Genomic DNA, 15,660 nt, shown 5'->3' with positions numbered 1-15,660 from the left:
TTTTTTTATTTCACTCAATCTTATTTATTCTTCAGGGAATCAAACACAAAGACAAAAAGAGCATGACAAGGCATGGACAAAGCAGAAATGTTTCTCAGGGCAAAATGCCATGCTTTTCCCAACTGTTGAATTCATTCCTGCATTTTCCCTAAGAATTAAACAAAATGGGCAATGAAAGTTACTGCTCCGGAACACTCAGGATAATCCTTTACTGCTTTAAACCAAACTGGAAAAGACACAGAGAGTTGCAGCAGCAACTTTGGGCTTTTCGTTTTGGTTTGTTTACAGAGAAAGAAGCCTGACCTTCGATAGCTCAGTTGGTAGAGCGGAGGACTGTAGTCTACTGTCAATGGCCATCCTTAGGTCGCTGGTTCGAATCCGGCTCGAAGGATCTCTCTTTATGTAGATCCAATGAGTGCTAGCCACCTTTCTGGCGGCGGTGAGAGCGCCGAATCCTAGCCACTAGACCACCAGGGACTGAAGACAAAGAAAGTGCCTCCTCTGGTGGCTGGCTCTGGTACCTAGAAAAAAACGCTCTAGTGATGGCATAACGTATTTCTCAGTCGAATAAAACAATCCTGGGGCTCCTCCCCTAATGGTGGGCGTTTCATGCCTGAATAAAGTGGGTGGGCTTTGCATGGAAACAAACAAAGAATGAATATGAATTCAAGCATTTGCACTTGCCTCCTCCTACTCAGTTTAATTTAAAAACAGAAGTAACCAAGCTCAAGGACTGTTCTTCATGAGCTGTAGTTCTTGCTCATCTTCACTAAGCAGGCCAATAATTAGCCAAATATCAGCTGAAATGATTGCCCTCGACTGCTGCCTTGAGTGAGCGTTCCTGTTTCTGCTTTAACCTCTGTGAAGGCCAAGGCTTTTTTTTTATTTGACTCAATCTTATTTATTCTTCAGGGAATCAAACACAAAGACAAAAAGAGCATGACAAGGCATGGACAAAGCAGAAATGTTTCTCAGGGCAAAATGCCATACTTTTCCCAACTGTTGAATTCATTCCTGCATTTTCCCTAAGAATTAAACAAAATGGGCAATGAAAGTTACTGCTCCGGAACACTCAGGATAATCCTTTACTGCTTTAAACCAAACTGGAACAGACACAGAGAGTTGCAGCAGCAACTTTGGGCTTTTCGTTTTGGTTTGTTTACAGAGAAAGAAGCCTGACCTTCGATAGCTCAGTTGGTAGAGCGGAGGACTGTAGTCTACTGTCAATGGCCATCCTTAGGTCGCTGGTTCGAATCCGGCTCGAAGGATCTCTCTTTATGTAGAGCCAATGAGTGCTAGCCACCTTTCTGTTGGCTCTGAACTTCGAGATCCACCCGTCCAGAAAAACTTAACTTCCCTGACCGGGAATCGAACCCGGGCCGCGGCGGTGAGAGCGCCGAATCCTAGCCACTAGACCACCAGGGACTGAAGACAGAGAAAGTGCCTCCTCTGGTGGCTGGCTCTGGTACCTAGAAAAAAACGCTCTAGTGATGGCATAACGTATTTCTCAGTCGAATAAAACAATCTTGGGGCTCCTCCCCTAATGGTGGGCGTGTCAGGCCTGAATAAAGTGGGTGGGCTTTGCATGGAAACTAACAAAGAATGAATATGAATTCAAGCATTTGCACTTGCCTCCTCCTACTCAGTTTAATTTAAAAACAGAAGTAACCAAGCTCAAGGACTGTTCTTCATGAGCTGTAGTTCTTGCTCATCTTCACTAAGCAGGCCAATAATTAGCCAAATATCAGCTGAAATGATTGCCCTCGACTGCTGCCTTGAGTGAGCGTTCCTGTTTCTGCTTTAACCTCTGTGAAGGCCAAGGCTTTTTTTTTATTTGACTCAATCTTATTTATTCTTCAGGGAATCAAACACAAAGACAAAAAGAGCATGACAAGGCATGGACAAAGCAGAAATGTTTCTCAGGGCAAAATGCCATACTTTTCCCAACTGTTGAATTCATTCCTGCATTTTCCCTAAGAATTAAACAAAATGGGCAATGAAAGTTACTGCTCCGGAACACTCAGGATAATCCTTTACTGCTTTAAACCAAACTGGAACAGACACAGAGAGTTGCAGCAGCAACTTTGGGCTTTTCGTTTTGGTTTGTTTACAGAGAAAGAAGCCTGACCTTCGATAGCTCAGTTGGTAGAGCGGAGGACTGTAGTCTACTGTCAATGGCCATCCTTAGGTCGCTGGTTCGAATCCGGCTCGAAGGATCTCTCTTTATGTAGAGCCAATGAGTGCTAGCCACCTTTCTGTTGGCTCTGAACTTCGAGATCCACCCGTCCAGAAAAACTTAACTTCCCTGACCGGGAATCGAACCCGGGCCGCGGCGGTGAGAGCGCCGAATCCTAGCCACTAGACCACCAGGGACTGAAGACAGAGAAAGTGCCTCCTCTGGTGGCTGGCTCTGGTACCTAGAAAAAAACGCTCTAGTGATGGCATAACGTATTTCTCAGTCGAATAAAACAATCTTGGGGCTCCTCCCCTAATGGTGGGCGTGTCAGGCCTGAATAAAGTGGGTGGGCTTTGCATGGAAACTAACAAAGAATGAATATGAATTCAAGCATTTGCACTTGCCTCCTCCTACTCAGTTTAATTTGAAGCTCATTTATTCTTCAGGGAATTAAATTTAAGCATTTGCACTTGCCTCCTTCTACTCACTTTAATTTAAAAACAGAAGTAACCAAGCTCAAGGACTGTTCTTCATGAGCTGTAGTTCTTGCTCATCTTCACTAAGCAGGCCAATAATTAGCCAAATATCAGCTGAAATGATTGCCCTCGACTGCTGCCTTGAGTGAGCGTTCCTGTCTCTGCTTTAACCTCTGTGAAGGCCAAGGCTTTTTTTTTATTTCACTCAATCTTATTTATTCTTCAGGGAATCAAACACAAAGACAAAAAGAGCATGACAAGGCATGGACAAAGCAGAAATGTTTCTCAGGACAAAATGCCATGCTTTTCCCAACTGTTGAATTCATTCCTGCATTTTCCCTAAGAATTAAACAAAATGGGCAATGAAAGTTACTGCTCCGGAACACTCAGGATAATCCTTTACTGCTTTAAACCAAACTGGAAAAGACACAGAGAGTTGCAGCAGCAACTTTGGGCTTTTCGTTTTGGTTTGTTTACAGAGAAAGAAGCCTGACCTTCGATAGCTCAGTTGGTAGAGCGGAGGACTGTAGTCTACTGTCAATGGCCATCCTTAGGTCGCTGGTTCGAATCCGGCTCGAAGGATCTCTCTTTATGTAGAGCCAATGAGTGCTAGCCACCTTTCTGTTGGCTCTGAACTTCGAGATCCACCCGTCCAGAAAAACTTAACTTCCCTGACCGGGAATCGAACCCGGGCCGCGGCGGTGAGAGCGCCGAATCCTAGCCACTAGACCACCAGGGACTGAAGACAAAGAAAGTGCCTCCTCTGGTGGCTGGCTCTGGTACCTAGAAAAAAACGCTCTAGTGATGGCATAACGTATTTCTCAGTCGAATAAAACAATCTTGGGGCTCCTCCCCTAATGGTGGGCGTGTCAGGCCTGAATAAAGTGGGTGGGCTTTGCATGGAAACTAACAAAGAATGAATATGAATTCAAGCATTTGCACTTGCCTCCTCCTACTCAGTTTAATTTGAAGCTCATTTATTCTTCAGGGAATTAAATTTAAGCATTTGCACTTGCCTCCTTCTACTCACTTTAATTTAAAAACAGAAGTAACCAAGCTCAAGGACTGTTCTTCATGAGCTGTAGTTCTTGCTCATCTTCACTAAGCAGGCCAATAATTAGCCAAATATCAGCTGAAATGATTGCCCTCGACTGCTGCCTTGAGTGAGCGTTCCTGTTTCTGCTTTAACCTCTGTGAAGGCCAAGGCTTTTTTTTTATTTCACTCAATCTTATTTATTCTTCAGGGAATCAAACACAAAGACAAAAAGAGCATGACAAGGCATGGACAAAGCAGAAATGTTTCTCATGGAAAAATGCCATGCTTTTCCCAACTGTTGAATTCATTCCTGCATTTTCCCTAAGAATTAAACAAAATGGGCAATGAAAGTTACTGCTCCGGAACACTCAGGATAATCCTTTACTGCTATAAACCAAACTGGAAAAGACACAGAGAGTTGCAGCAGCAACTTTGGGTTTTTCGTTTTGGTTTGTTTACAGAGAAAGAAGCCTGACCTTCGATAGCTCAGTTGGTAGAGCGGAGGACTGTAGTCTACTGTCAATGGCCATCCTTAGGTCGCTGGTTCGAATCCGGCTCGAAGGATCTCTCTTTATGTAGATCCAATGAGTGCTAGCCACCTTTCTGGCGGCGGTGAGAGCGCCGAATCCTAGCCACTAGACCACCAGGGACTGAAGACAAAGAAAGTGCCTCCTCTGGTGGCTGGCTCTGGTACCTAGAAAAAAACGCTCTAGTGATGGCATAACGTATTTCTCAGTCGAATAAAACAATCCTGGGGCTCCTCCCCTAATGGTGGGCGTTTCATGCCTGAATAAAGTGGGTGGGCTTTGCATGGAAACAAACAAAGAATGAATATGAATTCAAGCATTTGCACTTGCCTCCTCCTACTCAGTTTAATTTAAAAACAGAAGTAACCAAGCTCAAGGACTGTTCTTCATGAGCTGTAGTTCTTGCTCATCTTCACTAAGCAGGCCAATAATTAGCCAAATATCAGCTGAAATGATTGCCCTCGACTGCTGCCTTGAGTGAGCGTTCCTGTTCCTGCTTTAACCTCTGTGAAGGCCAAGGCTTTTTTTTTATTTGACTCAATCTTATTTATTCTTCAGGGAATCAAACACAAAGACAAAAAGAGCATGACAAGGCATGGACAAAGCAGAAATGTTTCTCAGGGCAAAATGCCATACTTTTCCCAACTGTTGAATTCATTCCTGCATTTTCCCTAAGAATTAAACAAAATGGGCAATGAAAGTTACTGCTCCGGAACACTCAGGATAATCCTTTACTGCTTTAAACCAAACTGGAACAGACACAGAGAGTTGCAGCAGCAACTTTGGGCTTTTCGTTTTGGTTTGTTTACAGAGAAAGAAGCCTGACCTTCGATAGCTCAGTTGGTAGAGCGGAGGACTGTAGTCTACTGTCAATGGCCATCCTTAGGTCGCTGGTTCGAATCCGGCTCGAAGGATCTCTCTTTATGTAGAGCCAATGAGTGCTAGCCACCTTTCTGTTGGCTCTGAACTTCGAGATCCACCCGTCCAGAAAAACTTAACTTCCCTGACCGGGAATCGAACCCGGGCCGCGGCGGTGAGAGCGCCGAATCCTAGCCACTAGACCACCAGGGACTGAAGACAGAGAAAGTGCCTCCTCTGGTGGCTGGCTCTGGTACCTAGAAAAAAACGCTCTAGTGATGGCATAACGTATTTCTCAGTCGAATAAAACAATCTTGGGGCTCCTCCCCTAATGGTGGGCGTGTCAGGCCTGAATAAAGTGGGTGGGCTTTGCATGGAAACTAACAAAGAATGAATATGAATTCAAGCATTTGCACTTGCCTCCTCCTACTCAGTTTAATTTAAAAACAGAAGTAACCAAGCTCAAGGACTGTTCTTCATGAGCTGTAGTTCTTGCTCATCTTCACTAAGCAGGCCAATAATTAGCCAAATATCAGCTGAAATGATTGCCCTCGACTGCTGCCTTGAGTGAGCGTTCCTGTTTCTGCTTTAACCTCTGTGAAGGCCAAGGCTTTTTTTTTATTTGACTCAATCTTATTTATTCTTCAGGGAATCAAACACAAAGACAAAAAGAGCATGACAAGGCATGGACAAAGCAGAAATGTTTCTCAGGGCAAAATGCCATACTTTTCCCAACTGTTGAATTCATTCCTGCATTTTCCCTAAGAATTAAACAAAATGGGCAATGAAAGTTACTGCTCCGGAACACTCAGGATAATCCTTTACTGCTTTAAACCAAACTGGAACAGACACAGAGAGTTGCAGCAGCAACTTTGGGCTTTTCGTTTTGGTTTGTTTACAGAGAAAGAAGCCTGACCTTCGATAGCTCAGTTGGTAGAGCGGAGGACTGTAGTCTACTGTCAATGGCCATCCTTAGGTCGCTGGTTCGAATCCGGCTCGAAGGATCTCTCTTTATGTAGAGCCAATGAGTGCTAGCCACCTTTCTGTTGGCTCTGAACTTCGAGATCCACCCGTCCAGAAAAACTTAACTTCCCTGACCGGGAATCGAACCCGGGCCGCGGCGGTGAGAGCGCCGAATCCTAGCCACTAGACCACCAGGGACTGAAGACAGAGAAAGTGCCTCCTCTGGTGGCTGGCTCTGGTACCTAGAAAAAAACGCTCTAGTGATGGCATAACGTATTTCTCAGTCGAATAAAACAATCTTGGGGCTCCTCCCCTAATGGTGGGCGTGTCAGGCCTGAATAAAGTGGGTGGGCTTTGCATGGAAACTAACAAAGAATGAATATGAATTCAAGCATTTGCACTTGCCTCCTCCTACTCAGTTTAATTTGAAGCTCATTTATTCTTCAGGGAATTAAATTTAAGCATTTGCACTTGCCTCCTTCTACTCACTTTAATTTAAAAACAGAAGTAACCAAGCTCAAGGACTGTTCTTCATGAGCTGTAGTTCTTGCTCATCTTCACTAAGCAGGCCAATAATTAGCCAAATATCAGCTGAAATGATTGCCCTCGACTGCTGCCTTGAGTGAGCGTTCCTGTCTCTGCTTTAACCTCTGTGAAGGCCAAGGCTTTTTTTTTATTTGACTCAATCTTATTTATTCTTCAGGGAATCAAACACAAAGACAAAAAGAGCATGACAAGGCATGGACAAAGCAGAAATGTTTCTCAGGGCAAAATGCCATGCTTTTCCCAACTGTTGAATTCATTCCTGCATTTTCCCTAAGAATTAAACAAAATGGGCAATGAAAGTTACTGCTCCGGAACACTCAGGATAATCCTTTACTGCTTTAAACCAAACTGGAAAAGACACAGAGAGTTGCAGCAGCAACTTTGGGCTTTTCGTTTTGGTTTGTTTACAGAGAAAGAAGCCTGTCCTTCGATAGCTCAGTTGGTAGAGCGGAGGACTGTAGTCTACTGTCAATGGCCATCCTTAGGTCGCTGGTTCGAATCCGGCTCGAAGGATCTCTCTTTATGTAGAGCCAATGAGTGCTAGCCACCTTTCTGTTGGCTCTGAACTTCGAGATCCACCCGTCCAGAAAAACTTAACTTCCCTGACCGGGAATCGAACCCGGGCCGCGGCGGTGAGAGCGCCGAATCCTAGCCACTAGACCACCAGGGACTGAAGACAAAGAAAGTGCCTCCTCTGGTGGCTGGCTCTGGTACCTAGAAAAAAACGCTCTAGTGATGGCATAACGTATTTCTCAGTCGAATAAAACAATCTTGGGGCTCCTCCCCTAATGGTGGGCGTGTCAGGCCTGAATAAAGTGGGTGGGCTTTGTATGGAAACTAACAAAGAATGAATATGAATTCAAGCATTTGCACTTGCCTCCTCCTACTCAGTTTAATTTGAAGCTCATTTATTCTTCAGGGAATTAAATTTAAGCATTTGCACTTGCCTCCTTCTACTCACTTTAATTTAAAAACAGAAGTAACCAAGCTCAAGGACTGTTCTTCATGAGCTGTAGTTCTTGCTCATCTTCACTAAGCAGGCCAATAATTAGCCAAATATCAGCTGAAATGATTGCCCTCGACTGCTGCCTTGAGTGAGCGTTCCTGTTTCTGCTTTAACCTCTGTGAAGGCCAAGGCTTTTTTTTTATTTGACTCAATCTTATTTATTCTTCAGGGAATCAAACACAAAGACAAAAAGAGCATGACAAGGCATGGACAAAGCAGAAATGTTTCTCATGGAAAAATGCCATGCTTTTCCCAACTGTTGAATTCATTCCTGCATTTTCCCTAAGAATTAAACAAAATGGGCAATGAAAGTTACTGCTCCGGAACACTCAGGATAATCCTTTACTGCTATAAACCAAACTGGAAAAGACACAGAGAGTTGCAGCAGCAACTTTGGGTTTTTCGTTTTGGTTTGTTTACAGAGAAAGAAGCCTGACCTTCGATAGCTCAGTTGGTAGAGCGGAGGACTGTAGTCTACTGTCAATGGCCATCCTTAGGTCGCTGGTTCGAATCCGGCTCGAAGGATCTCTCTTTATGTAGAGCCAATGAGTGCTAGCCACCTTTCTGTTGGCTCTGAACTTCGAGATCCACCCGTCCAGAAAAACTTAACTTCCCTGACCGGGAATCGAACCCGGGCCGCGGCGGTGAGAGCGCCGAATCCTAGCCACTAGACCACCAGGGACTGAAGACAGAGAAAGTGCCTCCTCTGGTGGCTGGCTCTGGTACCTAGAAAAAAACGCTCTAGTGATGGCATAACGTATTTCTCAGTCGAATAAAACAATCTTGGGGCTCCTCCCCTAATGGTGGGCGTGTCAGGCCTGAATAAAGTGGGTGGGCTTTGCATGGAAACTAACAAAGAATGAATATGAATTCAAGCATTTGCACTTGCCTCCTCCTACTCAGTTTAATTTGAAGCTCATTTATTCTTCAGGGAATTAAATTTAAGCATTTGCACTTGCCTCCTTCTACTCACTTTAATTTAAAAACAGAAGTAACCAAGCTCAAGGACTGTTCTTCATGAGCTGTAGTTCTTGCTCATCTTCACTAAGCAGGCCAATAATTAGCCAAATATCAGCTGAAATGATTGCCCTCGACTGCTGCCTTGAGTGAGCGTTCCTGTCTCTGCTTTAACCTCTGTGAAGGCCAAGGCTTTTTTTTTATTTCACTCAATCTTATTTATTCTTCAGGTAATCAAACACAAAGACAAAAAGAGCATGACAAGGCATGGACAAAGCAGAAATGTTTCTCAGGGCAAAATGCCATGCTTTTCCCAACTGTTGAATTCATTCCTGCATTTTCCCTAAGAATTAAACAAAATGGGCAATGAAAGTTACTGCTCCGGAACACTCAGGATAATCCTTTACTGCTTTAAACCAAACTGGAAAAGACACAGAGAGTTGCAGCAGCAACTTTGGGTTTTTCGTTTTGGTTTGTTTACAGAGAAAGATGCCTGACCTTCGATAGCTCAGTTGGTAGAGCGGAGGACTGTAGTCTACTGTCAATGGCCATCCTTAGGTCGCTGGTTCGAATCCGGCTCGAAGGATCTCTCTTTATGTAGAGCCAATGAGTGCTAGCCACCTTTCTGTTGGCTCTGAACTTCGAGATCCACCCGTCCAGAAAAACTTAACTTCCCTGACCGGGAATCGAACCCGGGCCGCGGCGGTGAGAGCGCCGAATACTAGCCACTAGACCACCAGGGACTGAAGACAAAGAAAGTGCCTCCTCTGGTGGCTGGCTCTGGTACCTAGAAAAAAACGCTCTAGTGATGGCATAACGTATTTCTCAGTCGAATAAAACAATCTTGGGGCTCCTCCCCTAATGGTGGGCGTGTCAGGCCTGAATAAAGTGGGTGGGCTTTGCATGGAAACTAACAAAGAATGAATATGAATTCAAGCATTTGCACTTGCCTCCTCCTACTCAGTTTAATTTGAAGCTCATTTATTCTTCAGGGAATTAAATTTAAGCATTTGCACTTGCCTCCTTCTACTCACTTTAATTTAAAAACAGAAGTAACCAAGCTCAAGGACTGTTCTTCATGAGCTGTAGTTCTTGCTCATCTTCACTAAGCAGGCCAATAATTAGCCAAATATCAGCTGAAATGATTGCCCTCGACTGCTGCCTTGAGTGAGCGTTCCTGTTTCTGCTTTAACCTCTGTGAAGGCCAAGGCTTTTTTTTTATTTCACTCAATCTTATTTATTCTTCAGGGAATCAAACACAAAGACAAAAAGAGCATGACAAGGCATGGACAAAGCAGAAATGTTTCTCATGGAAAAATGCCATGCTTTTCCCAACTGTTGAATTCATTCCTGCATTTTCCCTAAGAATTAAACAAAATGGGCAATGAAAGTTACTGCTCCGGAACACTCAGGATAATCCTTTACTGCTATAAACCAAACTGGAAAAGACACAGAGAGTTGCAGCAGCAACTTTGGGTTTTTCGTTTTGGTTTGTTTACAGAGAAAGATGCCTGACCTTCGATAGCTCAGTTGGTAGAGCGGAGGACTGTAGTCTACTGTCAATGGCCATCCTTAGGTCGCTGGTTCGAATCCGGCTCGAAGGATCTCTCTTTATGTAGATCCAATGAGTGCTAGCCACCTTTCTGGCGGCGGTGAGAGCGCCGAATCCTAGCCACTAGACCACCAGGGACTGAAGACAAAGAAAGTGCCTCCTCTGGTGGCTGGCTCTGGTACCTAGAAAAAAACGCTCTAGTGATGGCATAACGTATTTCTCAGTCGAATAAAACAATCTTGGGGCTCCTCCCCTAATGGTGGGCGTTTCATGCCTGAATAAAGTGGGTGGGCTTTGCATGGAAACAAACAAAGAATGAATATGAATTCAAGCATTTGCACTTGCCTCCTCCTACTCAGTTTAATTTAAAAACAGAAGTAACCAAGCTCAAGGACTGTTCTTCATGAGCTGTAGTTCTTGCTCATCTTCACTAAGCAGGCCAATAATTAGCCAAATATCAGCTGAAATGATAGCCCTCGACTGCTGCCTTGAGTGAGCGTTCCTGTTTCTGCTTTAACCTCTGTGAAGGCCAAGGCTTTTTTTTTATTTGACTCAATCTTATTTATTCTTCAGGGAATCAAACACAAAGACAAAAAGAGCATGACAAGGCATGGACAAAGCAGAAATGTTTCTCAGGGCAAAATGCCATACTTTTCCCAACTGTTGAATTCATTCCTGCATTTTCCCTAAGAATTAAACAAAATGGGCAATGAAAGTTACTGCTCCGGAACACTCAGGATAATCCTTTACTGCTTTAAACCAAACTGGAAAAGACACAGAGAGTTGCAGCAGCAACTTTGGGCTTTTCGTTTTGGTTTGTTTACAGAGAAAGAAGCCTGACCTTCGATAGCTCAGTTGGTAGAGCGGAGGACTGTAGTCTACTGTCAATGGCCATCCTTAGGTCGCTGGTTCGAATCCGGCTCGAAGGATCTCTCTTTATGTAGATCCAATGAGTGCTAGCCACCTTTCTGGCGGCGGTGAGAGCGCCGAATCCTAGCCACTAGACCACCAGGGACTGAAGACAAAGAAAGTGCCTCCTCTGGTGGCTGGCTCTGGTACCTAGAAAAAAACGCTCTAGTGATGGCATAACGTATTTCTCAGTCGAATAAAACAATCTTGGGGCTCCTCCCCTAATGGTGGGCGTTTCATGCCTGAATAAAGTGGGTGGGCTTTGCATGGAAACAAACAAAGAATGAATATGAATTCAAGCATTTGCACTTGCCTCCTCCTACTCAGTTTAATTTAAAAACAGAAGTAACCAAGCTCAAGGACTGTTCTTCATGAGCTGTAGTTCTTGCTCATCTTCACTAAGCAGGCCAATAATTAGCCAAATATCAGCTGAAATGATTGCCCTCGACTGCTGCCTTGAGTGAGCGTTCCTGTTTCTGCTTTAACCTCTGTGAAGGCCAAGGCTTTTTTTTTATTTGACTCAATCTTATTTATTCTTCAGGGAATCAAACACAAAGACAAAAAGAGCATGACAAGGCATGGACAAAGCAGAAATGTTTCTCAGGGCAAAATGCCATACTTTTCCCAACTGTTGAATTCATTCCTGCATTTTCCCTAAGAATTAAACAAAATGGGCAATGAAAGTTACTGCTCCGGAACACTCAGGATAATCCTTTACTGCTTTAAACCAAACTGGAAAAGACACAGAGAGTTGCAGCAGCAACTTTGGGCTTTTCGTTTTGGTTTGTTTACAGAGAAAGAAGCCTGACCTTCGATAGCTCAGTTGGTAGAGCGGAGGACTGTAGTCTACTGTCAATGGCCATCCTTAGGTCGCTGGTTCGAATCCGGCTCGAAGGATCTCTCTTTATGTAGAGCCAATGAGTGCTAGCCACCTTTCTGTTGGCTCTGAACTTCGAGATCCACCCGTCCAGAAAAACTTAACTTCCCTGACCGGGAATCGAACCCGGGCCGCGGCGGTGAGAGCGCCGAATCCTAGCCACTAGACCACCAGGGACTGAAGACAGAGAAAGTGCCTCCTCTGGTGGCTGGCTCTGGTACCTAGAAAAAAACGCTCTAGTGATGGCATAACGTATTTCTCAGTCGAATAAAACAATCTTGGGGCTCCTCCCCTAATGGTGGGCGTGTCAGGCCTGAATAAAGTGGGTGGGCTTTGCATGGAAACTAACAAAGAATGAATATGAATTCAAGCATTTGCACTTGCCTCCTCCTACTCAGTTTAATTTGAAGCTCATTTATTCTTCAGGGAATTAAATTTAAGCATTTGCACTTGCCTCCTTCTACTCACTTTAATTTAAAAACAGAAGTAACCAAGCTCAAGGACTGTTCTTCATGAGCTGTAGTTCTTGCTCATCTTCACTAAGCAGGCCAATAATTAGCCAAATATCAGCTGAAATGATTGCCCTCGACTGCTGCCTTGAGTGAGCGTTCCTGTCTCTGCTTTAACCTCTGTGAAGGCCAAGGCTTTTTTTTTATTTGACTCAATCTTATTTATTCTTCAGGGAATCAAACACAAAGACAAAAAGAGCATGACAAGGCATGGACAAAGCAGAAATGTTTCTCAGGGCAAAATGCCATGCTTTTCCCAACTGTTGAATTCATTCCTGCATTTTCCCTAAGAATTAAACAAAATGGGCAATGAAAGTTACTGCTCCGGAACACTCAGGATAATCCTTTACTGCTTTAAACCAAACTGGAAAAGACACAGAGAGTTGCAGCAGCAACTTTGGGCTTTTCGTTTTGGTTTGTTTACAGAGAAAGAAGCCTGACCTTCGATAGCTCAGTTGGTAGAGCGGAGGACTGTAGTCTACTGTCAATGGCCATCCTTAGGTCGCTGGTTCGAATCCGGCTCGAAGGATCTCTCTTTATGTAGAGCCAATGAGTGCTAGCCACCTTTCTGTTGGCTCTGAACTTCGAGATCCACCCGTCCAGAAAAACTTAACTTCCCTGACCGGGAATCGAACCCGGGCCGCGGCGGTGAGAGCGCCGAATCCTAGCCACTAGACCACCAGGGACTGAAGACAGAGAAAGTGCCTCCTCTGGTGGCTGGCTCTGGTACCTAGAAAAAAACGCTCTAGTGATGGCATAACGTATTTCTCAGTCGAATAAAACAATCTTGGGGCTCCTCCCCTAATGGTGGGCGTGTCAGGCCTGAATAAAGTGGGTGGGCTTTGCATGGAAACTAACAAAGAATGAATATGAATTCAAGCATTTGCACTTGCCTCCTCCTACTCAGTTTAATTTGAAGCTCATTTATTCTTCAGGGAATTAAATTTAAGCATTTGCACTTGCCTCCTTCTACTCACTTTAATTTAAAAACAGAAGTAACCAAGCTCAAGGACTGTTCTTCATGAGCTGTAGTTCTTGCTCATCTTCACTAAGCAGGCCAATAATTAGCCAAATATCAGCTGAAATGATTGCCCTCGACTGCTGCCTTGAGTGAGCGTTCCTGTCTCTGCTTTAACCTCTGTGAAGGCCAAGGCTTTTTTTTTATTTGACTCAATCTTATTTATTCTTCAGGGAATCAAACACAAAGACAAAAAGAGCATGACAAGGCATGGACAAAGCAGAAATGTTTCTCAGGGCAAAATGCCATGCTTTTCCCAACTGTTGAATTCATTCCTGCATTTTCCCTAAGAATTAAACAAAATGGGCAATGAAAGTTACTGCTCCGGAACACTCAGGATAATCCTTTACTGCTTTAAACCAAACTGGAAAAGACACAGAGAGTTGCAGCAGCAACTTTGGGCTTTTCGTTTTGGTTTGTTTACAGAGAAAGAAGCCTGACCTTCGATAGCTCAGTTGGTAAAGCGGAGGACTGTAGTCTACTGTCAATGGCCATCCTTAGGTCGCTGGTTCGAATCCGGCTCGAAGGATCTCTCTTTATGTAGAGCCAATGAGTGCTAGCCACCTTTCTGTTGGCTCTGAACTTCGAGATCCACCCGTCCAGAAAAACTTAACTTCCCTGACCGGGAATCGAACCCGGGCCGCGGCGGTGAGAGCGCCGAATCCTAGCCACTAGACCACCAGGGACTGAAGACAAAGAAAGTGCCTCCTCTGGTGGCTGGCTCTGGTACCTAGAAAAAAACGCTCTAGTGATGGCATAACGTATTTCTCAGTCGAATAAAACAATCTTGGGGCTCCTCCCCTAATGGTGGGCGTGTCAGGCCTGAATAAAGTGGGTGGGCTTTGCATGGAAACTAACAAAGAATGAATATGAATTCAAGCATTTGCACTTGCCTCCTCCTACTCAGTTTAATTTGAAGCTCATTTATTCTTCAGGGAATTAAATTTAAGCATTTGCACTTGCCTCCTTCTACTCACTTTAATTTAAAAACAGAAGTAACCAAGCTCAAGGACTGTTCTTCATGAGCTGTAGTTCTTGCTCATCTTCACTAAGCAGGCCAATAATTAGCCAAATATCAGCTGAAATGATTGCCCTCGACTGCTGCCTTGAGTGAGCGTTCCTGTCTCTGCTTTAACCTCTGTGAAGGCCAAGGCTTTTTTTTTATTTCACTCAATCTTATTTATTCTTCAGGTAATCAAACACAAAGACAAAAAGAGCATGACAAGGCATGGACAAAGCAGAAATGTTTCTCAGGGCAAAATGCCATGCTTTTCCCAACTGTTGAATTCATTCCTGCATTTTCCCTAAGAATTAAACAAAATGGGCAATGAAAGTTACTGCTCCGGAACACTCAGGATAATCCTTTACTGCTTTAAACCAAACTGGAAAAGACACAGAGAGTTGCAGCAGCAACTTTGGGTTTTTCGTTTTGGTTTGTTTACAGAGAAAGATGCCTGACCTTCGATAGCTCAGTTGGTAGAGCGGAGGACTGTAGTCTACTGTCAATGGCCATCCTTAGGTCGCTGGTTCGAATCCGGCTCGAAGGATCTCTCTTTATGTAGAGCCAATGAGTGCTAGCCACCTTTCTGTTGGCTCTGAACTTCGAGATCCACCCGTCCAGAAAAACTTAACTTCCCTGACCGGGAATCGAACCCGGGCCGCGGCGGTGAGAGCGCCGAATACTAGCCACTAGACCACCAGGGACTGAAGACAAAGAAAGTGCCTCCTCTGGTGGCTGGCTCTGGTACCTAGAAAAAAACGCTCTAGTGATGGCATAACGTATTTCTCAGTCGAATAAAACAATCTTGGGGCTCCTCCCCTAATGGTGGGCGTGTCAGGCCTGAATAAAGTGGGTGGGCTTTGCATGGAAACTAACAAAGAATGAATATGAATTCAAGCATTTGCACTTGCCTCCTCCTACTCAGTTTAATTTGAAGCTCATTTATTCTTCAGGGAATTAAATTTAAGCATTTGCACTTGCCTCCTTCTACTCACTTTAATTTAAAAACAGAAGTAACCAAGCTCAAGGACTGTTCTTCATGAGCTGTAGTTCTTGCTCATCTTCACTAAGCAGGCCAATAATTAGCCAAATATCAGCTGAAATGATTGCCCTCGACTGCTGCCTTGAGTGAGCGTTCCTGTTTCTGCTTTAACCTCTGTGAAGGCCAAGGCTTTTTTTTTATTTCACTCAATCTTATTTATTCTTCAGGGAATCAAACACAAAGACAAAAAGAGCATGACAAGGCATGG

The 15,660-nt window shown here is 44.2% G+C and overlaps 27 non-coding genes across 27 annotated transcripts; 15 read left to right on the top strand and 12 right to left on the bottom strand.

Moving 5' to 3' along the window:
• Positions 1 to 302: 302 nt before the first annotated feature.
• Positions 303 to 391, top strand: trnay-gua (transfer RNA tyrosine (anticodon GUA)). The gene is given in 2 exon segments: positions 303 to 339; positions 356 to 391. It is a non-coding gene; the product is annotated as a tRNA-Tyr (tRNA).
• A 788-nt stretch (positions 392 to 1,179) lies between these two features.
• Positions 1,180 to 1,268, top strand: trnay-gua (transfer RNA tyrosine (anticodon GUA)). The gene is given in 2 exon segments: positions 1,180 to 1,216; positions 1,233 to 1,268. It is a non-coding gene; the product is annotated as a tRNA-Tyr (tRNA).
• Positions 1,269 to 1,353: 85 nt separating this feature from the next.
• On the bottom strand, positions 1,354 to 1,425 carry trnae-cuc (transfer RNA glutamic acid (anticodon CUC)). Its single transcript has one exon. It is a non-coding gene; the product is annotated as a tRNA-Glu (tRNA).
• A 702-nt stretch (positions 1,426 to 2,127) lies between these two features.
• trnay-gua (transfer RNA tyrosine (anticodon GUA)) lies at positions 2,128 to 2,216 on the top strand. Its single transcript is given in 2 exon segments — positions 2,128 to 2,164; positions 2,181 to 2,216. It is a non-coding gene; the product is annotated as a tRNA-Tyr (tRNA).
• An 85-nt stretch (positions 2,217 to 2,301) lies between these two features.
• On the bottom strand, positions 2,302 to 2,373 carry trnae-cuc (transfer RNA glutamic acid (anticodon CUC)). The gene has a single exon. It is a non-coding gene; the product is annotated as a tRNA-Glu (tRNA).
• Positions 2,374 to 3,145: 772 nt separating this feature from the next.
• On the top strand, positions 3,146 to 3,234 carry trnay-gua (transfer RNA tyrosine (anticodon GUA)). The gene is given in 2 exon segments: positions 3,146 to 3,182; positions 3,199 to 3,234. It is a non-coding gene; the product is annotated as a tRNA-Tyr (tRNA).
• Positions 3,235 to 3,319: 85 nt separating this feature from the next.
• Positions 3,320 to 3,391, bottom strand: trnae-cuc (transfer RNA glutamic acid (anticodon CUC)). The gene has a single exon. It is a non-coding gene; the product is annotated as a tRNA-Glu (tRNA).
• A 772-nt stretch (positions 3,392 to 4,163) lies between these two features.
• On the top strand, positions 4,164 to 4,252 carry trnay-gua (transfer RNA tyrosine (anticodon GUA)). Its single transcript is given in 2 exon segments — positions 4,164 to 4,200; positions 4,217 to 4,252. It is a non-coding gene; the product is annotated as a tRNA-Tyr (tRNA).
• A 788-nt stretch (positions 4,253 to 5,040) lies between these two features.
• On the top strand, positions 5,041 to 5,129 carry trnay-gua (transfer RNA tyrosine (anticodon GUA)). Its single transcript is given in 2 exon segments — positions 5,041 to 5,077; positions 5,094 to 5,129. It is a non-coding gene; the product is annotated as a tRNA-Tyr (tRNA).
• Positions 5,130 to 5,214: 85 nt separating this feature from the next.
• On the bottom strand, positions 5,215 to 5,286 carry trnae-cuc (transfer RNA glutamic acid (anticodon CUC)). Its single transcript has one exon. It is a non-coding gene; the product is annotated as a tRNA-Glu (tRNA).
• Positions 5,287 to 5,988: 702 nt separating this feature from the next.
• trnay-gua (transfer RNA tyrosine (anticodon GUA)) lies at positions 5,989 to 6,077 on the top strand. The gene is given in 2 exon segments: positions 5,989 to 6,025; positions 6,042 to 6,077. It is a non-coding gene; the product is annotated as a tRNA-Tyr (tRNA).
• An 85-nt stretch (positions 6,078 to 6,162) lies between these two features.
• Positions 6,163 to 6,234, bottom strand: trnae-cuc (transfer RNA glutamic acid (anticodon CUC)). The gene has a single exon. It is a non-coding gene; the product is annotated as a tRNA-Glu (tRNA).
• Positions 6,235 to 7,006: 772 nt separating this feature from the next.
• Positions 7,007 to 7,095, top strand: trnay-gua (transfer RNA tyrosine (anticodon GUA)). The gene is given in 2 exon segments: positions 7,007 to 7,043; positions 7,060 to 7,095. It is a non-coding gene; the product is annotated as a tRNA-Tyr (tRNA).
• Positions 7,096 to 7,180: 85 nt separating this feature from the next.
• trnae-cuc (transfer RNA glutamic acid (anticodon CUC)) lies at positions 7,181 to 7,252 on the bottom strand. The gene has a single exon. It is a non-coding gene; the product is annotated as a tRNA-Glu (tRNA).
• Positions 7,253 to 8,024: 772 nt separating this feature from the next.
• trnay-gua (transfer RNA tyrosine (anticodon GUA)) lies at positions 8,025 to 8,113 on the top strand. Its single transcript is given in 2 exon segments — positions 8,025 to 8,061; positions 8,078 to 8,113. It is a non-coding gene; the product is annotated as a tRNA-Tyr (tRNA).
• Positions 8,114 to 8,198: 85 nt separating this feature from the next.
• trnae-cuc (transfer RNA glutamic acid (anticodon CUC)) lies at positions 8,199 to 8,270 on the bottom strand. Its single transcript has one exon. It is a non-coding gene; the product is annotated as a tRNA-Glu (tRNA).
• Positions 8,271 to 9,042: 772 nt separating this feature from the next.
• Positions 9,043 to 9,131, top strand: trnay-gua (transfer RNA tyrosine (anticodon GUA)). Its single transcript is given in 2 exon segments — positions 9,043 to 9,079; positions 9,096 to 9,131. It is a non-coding gene; the product is annotated as a tRNA-Tyr (tRNA).
• An 85-nt stretch (positions 9,132 to 9,216) lies between these two features.
• trnae-cuc (transfer RNA glutamic acid (anticodon CUC)) lies at positions 9,217 to 9,288 on the bottom strand. The gene has a single exon. It is a non-coding gene; the product is annotated as a tRNA-Glu (tRNA).
• Positions 9,289 to 10,060: 772 nt separating this feature from the next.
• On the top strand, positions 10,061 to 10,149 carry trnay-gua (transfer RNA tyrosine (anticodon GUA)). The gene is given in 2 exon segments: positions 10,061 to 10,097; positions 10,114 to 10,149. It is a non-coding gene; the product is annotated as a tRNA-Tyr (tRNA).
• Positions 10,150 to 10,937: 788 nt separating this feature from the next.
• Positions 10,938 to 11,026, top strand: trnay-gua (transfer RNA tyrosine (anticodon GUA)). The gene is given in 2 exon segments: positions 10,938 to 10,974; positions 10,991 to 11,026. It is a non-coding gene; the product is annotated as a tRNA-Tyr (tRNA).
• Positions 11,027 to 11,814: 788 nt separating this feature from the next.
• trnay-gua (transfer RNA tyrosine (anticodon GUA)) lies at positions 11,815 to 11,903 on the top strand. Its single transcript is given in 2 exon segments — positions 11,815 to 11,851; positions 11,868 to 11,903. It is a non-coding gene; the product is annotated as a tRNA-Tyr (tRNA).
• Positions 11,904 to 11,988: 85 nt separating this feature from the next.
• Positions 11,989 to 12,060, bottom strand: trnae-cuc (transfer RNA glutamic acid (anticodon CUC)). Its single transcript has one exon. It is a non-coding gene; the product is annotated as a tRNA-Glu (tRNA).
• Positions 12,061 to 12,832: 772 nt separating this feature from the next.
• trnay-gua (transfer RNA tyrosine (anticodon GUA)) lies at positions 12,833 to 12,921 on the top strand. Its single transcript is given in 2 exon segments — positions 12,833 to 12,869; positions 12,886 to 12,921. It is a non-coding gene; the product is annotated as a tRNA-Tyr (tRNA).
• An 85-nt stretch (positions 12,922 to 13,006) lies between these two features.
• On the bottom strand, positions 13,007 to 13,078 carry trnae-cuc (transfer RNA glutamic acid (anticodon CUC)). Its single transcript has one exon. It is a non-coding gene; the product is annotated as a tRNA-Glu (tRNA).
• Positions 13,079 to 14,024: 946 nt separating this feature from the next.
• On the bottom strand, positions 14,025 to 14,096 carry trnae-cuc (transfer RNA glutamic acid (anticodon CUC)). Its single transcript has one exon. It is a non-coding gene; the product is annotated as a tRNA-Glu (tRNA).
• Positions 14,097 to 14,868: 772 nt separating this feature from the next.
• trnay-gua (transfer RNA tyrosine (anticodon GUA)) lies at positions 14,869 to 14,957 on the top strand. The gene is given in 2 exon segments: positions 14,869 to 14,905; positions 14,922 to 14,957. It is a non-coding gene; the product is annotated as a tRNA-Tyr (tRNA).
• An 85-nt stretch (positions 14,958 to 15,042) lies between these two features.
• trnae-cuc (transfer RNA glutamic acid (anticodon CUC)) lies at positions 15,043 to 15,114 on the bottom strand. The gene has a single exon. It is a non-coding gene; the product is annotated as a tRNA-Glu (tRNA).
• Between the last annotated feature and the right edge of the window lie 546 nt (positions 15,115 to 15,660).

Source organism: Clarias gariepinus, chromosome 28 (genome assembly GCF_024256425.1).
Source record: "Clarias gariepinus isolate MV-2021 ecotype Netherlands chromosome 28, CGAR_prim_01v2, whole genome shotgun sequence".
Taxonomy (NCBI): domain Eukaryota; kingdom Metazoa; phylum Chordata; class Actinopteri; order Siluriformes; family Clariidae; genus Clarias; species Clarias gariepinus.
Note: the sequence above shows the minus strand (reverse complement) of the source record. Positions and strands in the feature narration are given on the sequence as shown.